Below are 8732 nucleotides of genomic sequence, written 5' to 3'. Positions count from 1 at the left end.
GGTCAAATTCGTGCTGTCCGAACTTTTATCGCATTAGTCCGACGGGTGCTCATGACGGACGGATTATATTATGCAAGTCAATTGCATGGCCTTTGCAAATTTCGTATTGATTCAATTTCCCCATGATTTGTCAGTGGCTGGGCCCTTTAAGTTCCCCGAGCGAGCGAGGTAAGCTAGCCGAAATGTCGTCATTTTCTCTCAATATTTTGTCATGATGTCCTGTAAATAAGTCACCAACTATGAAATCAAAGAGTCAGAATACCACAGTCACTTTAAACACCACCAGCTAAAATTAAAATTAACTATACAAATAAGGTTCCTATATTCACACCGAGTATGCGACATCTATTTCTGTTGAAAATCGGGACTTATGTTTATTTTTCGTATTTTGAAAATGTAAGGCGATGTGATTTAACTAATCCATTAGAAAACGAATCACTCTTATTGTTATTTGTATCTGTATATTTTTAGTTCCCTCTTAGACAAATCATCAGTTTTAGACATAAATGCAGCTATAATTGAAAACTTGATCTAAAGAATTAAGGGCCGGATATTTACTCAAGATCTTTCGATATTCCCTCGTAATGGTGACGCAGATTTAATGGAAACAGTGTCAAAATGGATAACATGTATAATGCATTATCAAACCGTGTTTGTAGGGTTTAAAGAGTATTTATGGTTCGGAAATGAAAGAATAATCGCCCAATCAAAATAGATAAGTAAAACGAATCACCTTTGTTGTTGTTTTGAACCCTCCTACATGTTTTTCTCTTTGAAAATTGAGCAGGTTTGAAAAAAAAAGTAATCGGATAGAGTGACTTATTTAGGCGAATCTTGAAATGCCTTGTCTTCAACGTCAGGTTTAAAAATATGGCAGAATTAGACGGTGATGTAACGTCCTCATTAGCAAGTGAGGATGCGGTAAGCAACACTCGATTGCAAAATGCTATTTGGAGACAAATTTTATTCATGTCATACTTTATATTGGAAGAAGCATACCAGCGATAAATTCAAAATCACATTCGCATATTATATTTCTAAGAGAATATAATGATGCAGTATCATTAAACATGTATAGTTTACTACAACAAATATATAAACGTACACACATTAGGTATTCTTTTTATAGAGTAATAGCCATCAGATAAAATGTTATGATAAATAACATATATGTCAGGTTGCAATCATATATAGTTCAAGAATTAAAATTGACCTGGGGGCCTACGGTTAACTTTGATCACCTCTTTCACTAAATTTATTCGCACTTAACAAATTGTTGAAACAACCTCGGAGAAATCCGTCCTTAGCTAAAGGGAATATTTATTGTACAGATTTCCAGTGTGAAACAAAAACAAGAATAACAATTACGTAAGCAATCAAAGTACTGACAGTCAATGACAAAATGCGTTACCAAAATTTCAATCAGCTATAATAAATTGAGTGCATCTCTCTGTACAGTGATGACTGATTATAACTACGTCCTATAGTACTCTAGATACAGTAATTATAGTGTATGTTTATGTTAGGTAGTAGGGTTGTCCTTGCGTATAGCGGGTTTTACGGTGTTGCTGGAATAGACCAATTAATTTGAAGGTCTTCGTCACACTTCTCTCATCGCCTCAATGTGTCCGTTCAGGACTGATATTTGACGTTGTACCTACTACCAGGGACGATAACCACCAAGAAAGGGTCTATGCGTATGTTAAATCATGCTAACTTACGAATAGCTCTATATGGAAGTTTGTGACTGTTATCTTTCTAAGATGTGAATCTACTATTACCATGTCAAGTTTGGTTCATTGAAACGTTACCTAAAACTACTAAATGTAAATCAATTGGGGAAGATAGTAATGGCTTTCTTTTTTGATTTCAAAGACTTTGTTTCAAAATGAGTTTTCTACCAGGATTCCACTATTTTTTCAAACATGGAATGGTTCGTGACAGTCATCTTAGTTAGATGTAGACCTAAACTATCACACTTTCTTACTTATATGAAGTAGACTCCGTTAACCGAACAACCAATGCAATTGCTATTGGACTTGAATTAGCCATACTGTAAACGTTCTCAGGAACTTTCTTGATATGGGATGGAAAGTCGGATCCCTAGGGGCTTTGGAATAACAACTTATAAATCCCTAGCAATACTATAACGCAAACACATGATAGAGCCAATGTCTGGTCGGTGGTCAGTTATTCAAAAGGGAAATGAAAGAGGATAGTGAAGAAAGATAGCTAGGGGTAGGGGTCGTATACTCGGGTGATATGGGTGTGTATGTGAGGGAGGATGTGTGTGTGTGGGTGTGTGTTGGCGCCTATGTGTAGGTGCGTATTGCAGTGGTTGCATAATGGGTAGAGGGAGAGAGAGAGAGAGAGAGAGAATGGGAAGGTGTATTTGAGAGAGGCCTGGGAGACAATTTGTGGTGTGTGTGATATGGAAAAAGAGGAGTGTTATGAGAGAGACAGATATAGATAGATATATGGATATAGATAGATAGATGAACAGACAAGTAGAGGAAGAGAGACACATATCAAAAGAAAGAGAGATGGAGAGAATGGGAGGGTGGGGGCTAAGGGGTCACCCTTAAAATGTGTATTTGAGAGAGGCCTGGGGGGCAATTTGGGGTGTGTGTGAAAGGGAGAAAGAGGAGCGTTATGAGAGAGACAGATATAGATAGATATATGGAGATATATAGATAGATAGATGAATAGACAAGTTGGGAAAGAGAGACACAGATCAAAATAAAGAGAGGGAGTGAGAGGAAGAAAGGGACTGGGGTGGAGTCTTGAGAATTAAACATCATCTCTACTCTTCGTCTCGCAGCTGAGTAAATCGGAATTCCTCTCGACCGACAGTTTATGTTTTGATTTTGAAGTTCAAGGCGACATGTTGATTGATTGCAGTGTGGCAATTATTTTGTGAAACTGCATTACCACTGATGTATTCCTCTCCTATTGGGACGTATCAATCCCGACCCGAAGGCTAAACAACGAGATTCCTCTACAACCGATTCAGGGCTATATGAATAGCCGTTGACTCTGTAAGCATAAATCATTTTTCATTTAGGAGTGAGAAACTGAATGGTTGGGGGCATGAAGGGGAGTGTAATAACCAATAAAAGGGCGAAATGATAAAAGAGGAGAGACAGAGGAGCGACAAAAAAGCAAAAAGCAGCGCTAGTGGGAGAGACAGAGGAGGGAGCCTGGGGTATTGATTGTTGGATAGTAGAAAGATAGCGGAGAGAGAAATAGAGGGGAGAGAGGGGAGGGGAGAGCGTGTGTGTGTGTGTGTGAGAGAGAGAGAGAGGGAGGGATAGAGAGGTAAAGAGTAAGAGAAATATACAGAAATGATGAGAGGAAAGCGGAGTGCTTGGAATGATCTGATCTGGAAAAAAAAATTGTAGGGAACAGTAAAAATGAAAAAAAAAAATCATAATTACGTGAAGACATAATTCTTTTTTTTTAATTAAGGAAATGAAAGCAAATTTAATTCTGATGTGTTAATGGTCATCATTTAATAATTATTTTGATCTTGCTTATCTTATGCACTTTTGATGATGATGATAATTCTTAGCTCTTATTCAAGCACAACTCATTTATTAACTGCACATGTCAATTATGTACGCTTAGCCTAGCAAGGATGAAGATAATAATGCACGAATCATATAACTCAAAGTAAGAGTGAAGGTTCACACAAATTCCATTACCACTATTGAAATGAATGCTACCTATTTTCATTAATGAAATGAGTTTTTATTGCTTTGGATGTAGATTGGCAATCTTGAATGTCACGCTCTTTATTGTGAATGATAATATACTTTATACTATCACGTGGCAATCTGCCGATTAAATTACTGTCAAAATAAAAAGTAGATAAATATTCAAGGTGAAGAAGGTTTAATTAATCCAGTATTGGTTGGAAAGGGGAACGTTAGTACATGTTGTATGTAACGTTAATACGTCAAAAGCAAAGGTTATATTTTAAAACAACAGGACGTTTTCTATACTTGTTGAAATAATGGGAAAAGCTTTCCCCATTGGCCGTCCAGTTATCCAAAATACGTGTAGCTTTAAATCTTATACACCCTTTTTATATTAAAAAGCACTGGGATCACCATCCTTTCAAATATATCCTAATCAACGGGAATGAAATTGTAATCGTCGATAGCTCATAAGCTTAGGCTTCAAGTCTCAACCACCAAGTAAAAGATTGTAAAAATTCAATATCTAATCAGCATTTGGCTTTATTTTATTTTATCATACATGGATGTTGATCCAATAATAATTAGTATAAACTTGTTTATTCCAACATGTAAAACTCGACAATGTTCGATCCACCTGACTATTTCTAATATGATTAGATATTAATAATTTTATCAATTTAGTACTTATTATAGGAGACAAAAAGGGAATGAAATTTACGAATAGAAACACTCCCATTACAAGAGAGAATGGGGATAGATTAAGACTTTTGGCGCCAACCTGACCAAAGGGACCTTACCACCTTTTCAATAGGCAACATAGAATTCAATTTGCGAGTCATCTTTACAATCGCAAATCAATAGACACAATGCAAACAATTCAATCCTCCCCTCGATTTACTTCAGGGAGGAGGATAGGAGTGGATAGGACCTAAACGTTTAATCGAAACTTCTTTGAGACACTTGAGGAATGTTTCATCGCGCGGTAGCGGTGATGGATATGCAGACACGTGAACAAACAAATGGGACTACATGAGGGCCATTTATCAGAATAGTACGGTTGCTATTTGACAGCCCTGGGGAACTAATTGCATTCCGTTGCTGCAGCAAGAAGGAGAAGCCCCTGACAAGGGTATGGTATTAATTATCCCCCGTAAAATCCCCGGACTACCAGACTTCCCAAATCGACTGGAACATATATACACGTAATGTACTGGACGTACTTGCAGACATTTGCACAGAAGAGGACTTTTAAGTCCAAACATTGAAATGGCTGAAAGGGGATACAGAGGCGCGACTAAATATTTACAAACACGGAGAAAGATTAGACGATGTTAGTTAAATCTATATGTTTAAAGCTGCTTACTCTTTACTTCCTTATGTACATGACGAAGATCTTAGTTGCAACTCTTTCTTGACAGGGACTGCCAGGATTTAAGTGATGCTTATTTCAACCCCGCCCAAATTTGGCAACAAAGGCAACTAAAACGAAAAAAAAAAGGAGAAATATCCTTCTCTCTGACAAGAAAAACGTCATTGTATGCTTGATTCTAGGCATCTGATCTTGATCTCCTTAAATATAACACTTTCATAAGGAAAACCCTGCGCATTTAGCATTTCTTTATGATTGTATCAATATCGTCGGGCGCGATGGCTCTGTAGTTGCATCGTGAATTGTAGGCCATGCTTGGGTTCGATCCCAGGCCTAGAACGACATGAACGAGAGATTAAGAAGAGATGTCAAATAACCAAGACACTGCATAATTTGCATTTATAAAACGATTTGTTGGTTGTTTTATGTAGTTATATACCTCTAAGATAAACTGCTCTTAATATAAATTATTTATTTTTCTTTTTTTAATCAACGGTTCAATCCAACTAAGTTGAAGGCAGGATCGTATTAGATGATTTAATAATCTCTGAGTCGTCCTATTTGAAAGAAATATAATTCCATTGAATAATTCCATCAACTGAACGAGATCAAAGCACATTTCATTGCACACGGTTTTATTATGGAAGTTCGAAGATCGAAAGGAGGTCAAGTCACAGATTTGTAGGCCAGTATCCTGCATGGTCTAAAAGACGCCTGCTTGAATCCTTGGAAGTACTAGAATCTTGTTGAATCTAAGGCGAGTAGTAGGATCCATTACACTGGCAAATCAACCCACTATAACGTACGGATACCATAGTTTGAGAGAGGGAGCGAAAGAGAGAAAGAAAGAGAGGGACATAGATGAAGAGATAGGGAAGGGAGGGAGAGAGATCGATGGAGAGAAACGAAAAAAGGGAGATATATGACGATAGAGGGAGGAGAGGGGGGGGGTGGTTACAGATAAAATAGGAAGGAGTGGGGTAGTTTTAGCCCACCATAGTCAAGTGTATCTGGTCTTCTCTATTTCGGTCAGATCCTTTTAGACCTTGCCTAATGCATGGATGTAGTGTTTCTAAATCCTGAACAATATCGGCATTATTAACGTGATCACCCGTCCAAATTTCCATCTACCATATACGTTATCATGGTTATATACCTTGTGTTATGTGACTACATGGAATTTGACGAAATTTGACGGAATTTGACAGAATTTGACGCACACTTCATTTCTTCATTTTTCTTCTTTCTCCTTTTCTGATGATTTGTGACGTAAGATTTTCTTCCAGACCTAGACCTATAGAATAATTGGTCTCCATGTAGCCCCTTTCCCCCTTTGGCTGCTATTACTCAAGCATTTATTTTGCTTATATAGTTTGCCACTGCATTTGTTTTTCACTACTTTGTCTTATCCTTAAATTGTATTCATGTCTAAATTTTGTTATGACACTACTATAAATTTGTCACATTACAATGTTCTTTCATGTCATACTACGATTATGTTTATGTATTGTAAATTTATTTTGACTTTACAATAAATGCAGAAACTCCTGCAAAAAAAACCTCCCTGGACAATGATAATTTTATTCATTTTCACCACTATTTCATTTAAAATCTGGATAATGAAGAATATTAAGACAGGGTGTCATTTCATCAACTTTGAATATTGTCGTTTGATTGACAGACATTGTCACATTTGAAAGCTTTTATTTGTTTTGATTGGCTGTAAAGAAACGGTGACAACTTTCAAGAGCTGATAATCTTGGCAATTTGATGCAATTAAAAAATTGTTCGTTGTTAAAAAAAAGAAAGCAATAATAGAAGACATAAAAGAAGTGAAAATAAAATAGGATATATCAAGTTTGTTGACTATACAGTGCGTATCAAAAAAAAGTTTACACTTAGAACAAATCCTGTAAAATTATACATTTGTAATATCCTGAAGATTTTTCCACATTTTAAAATTGGTACAGATCCAATTAAGCAAATGACGATATAAGTGAGTGAGCACCACTTACTATTGAAAAGTTCATGAAAATTGATTTGCGCAGAACTTTGAAATAGTTATGCGAATAAAAATAGACCTTAATCATTAAGAATACGTGGAATTTAGCTTATAAAATTGATTTGAAGATATCTTTTACCCTTTTTTTTCCTTGCCCAAAACACTTCGAAGAGTGCATTGCGCCCCACCCCACTCCCCACACACCGAGGCCATCTCGACGATATTCGCTTCACACTGAGCCATCATTTACATGAAATTGCTTAGGCTTGATTTTCATTTTGTTAATCATTGTCATTAGCTTGGAAAAAGTGTGGAGAAACAAGTATTAAAGGAAAAGTGAAATGTAAACCCACTTTAAATGATAAAAACTTAGTGAAAAAATGCTGGAGATGTCTGATATAAACTATTATTCAGATTTAGTTATGTCCTCTGATCCAGCTGGCACAAAAAAGGGTAAAGGTGGTGCTTACTAAGTGTTGAAATTTCAATTTGGGTGGCAAAATTATTGCAAAATGCTTGAATGTATCCATTTTATTTCTATTGACTAAAAGTGCAAGGGAAATGTATGAGAAATGTTTCGCAGGGTAAGTTTGATTTCACCCTTTCCCCTTGACACAGCGTGACAACGAGCATTTCTGCGCAAACAGATTTCTGCGAGTTTTACAAAAATTGACAGTGCTCACTCAAGTGTAACATTCTGTCAAAACTTTTACTTTTATTGGATAGATGAGATAAATTACCCACATCTTGTATATTTTTTAATTCCCAGGGCTTTTTCAAAGTGTAAACCTTTTTTTGATACGCACTGTATAGCTAACCATTTTACCTTAAAGAATATACATTCGAATTATATTTTATAAAGAAAAAGGAACATAATGTATTTTAAAGACGACTCGGCGATTTAAAATGATTTATTAGTCGGTGAACAATGCCAGGTCATGAAGGTATTTGTAATTTGGAATGGCGCGGTTGACGAGGTGATACGTCACAATGGCGCGCCAGCCTGTTTGGTTTATGCCCACAATGACAATAATTTGTACTGGGCGCAAGGAGCGCGCATGTTTTGGCGCGCGCGCCTAGGTGTGAAGGCGCGAAAAATCCTTCATTTTAGTCTTGGCTTTCAACGGAGATGAACGTCCAAAATATTCGCTTGTAATTTTTCTTACGACCTTGCATTTTTGAAGACGTCGTAATCTACAAAGAACAACGAAATCTACAAGAATTTTTTGTTGAAACCATCATCGATCGGGACTCACAACAATTTCGCTTATGAAGCTGAAAATGCAGTCCGAATTACTTGATGATGCTCTATTTTCTTGCCTGGCCTAACATTAACAATTATAACTCGTCTGCTTTGACTTTGAACCAAGTTTAATACGACGGGGAGCGAGCGTATCGATTACAGCAGTCAGCAGATCGGCTGGGCCCTAACTTTGAGCTGTTTGGTTTCAGCAACGATGGGAACGAATGATGAGAATGTGACTCAAGCTGCTAGGTGGAATTCAGTTAATTCGGCTTTTCATAAGCCTGGAATTTTTATTGAGTCTGAGAGTCTTGTCGTTAACGAGCAGGATTTGGGACTGGCAACAGCCAACCCAGCCAACAAAACATTTGAGCACGGGCCGTGGCACAAGGTTAGAGACTACCTACGTTAGGCCTA

This window comes from Lytechinus pictus, chromosome 13 (genome assembly GCF_037042905.1).
Source record: "Lytechinus pictus isolate F3 Inbred chromosome 13, Lp3.0, whole genome shotgun sequence".
Classification (NCBI taxonomy): domain Eukaryota; kingdom Metazoa; phylum Echinodermata; class Echinoidea; order Temnopleuroida; family Toxopneustidae; genus Lytechinus; species Lytechinus pictus.
The sequence above is the reverse complement of the archived record's forward strand: the minus strand, read 5'-3'. Positions refer to the sequence as shown.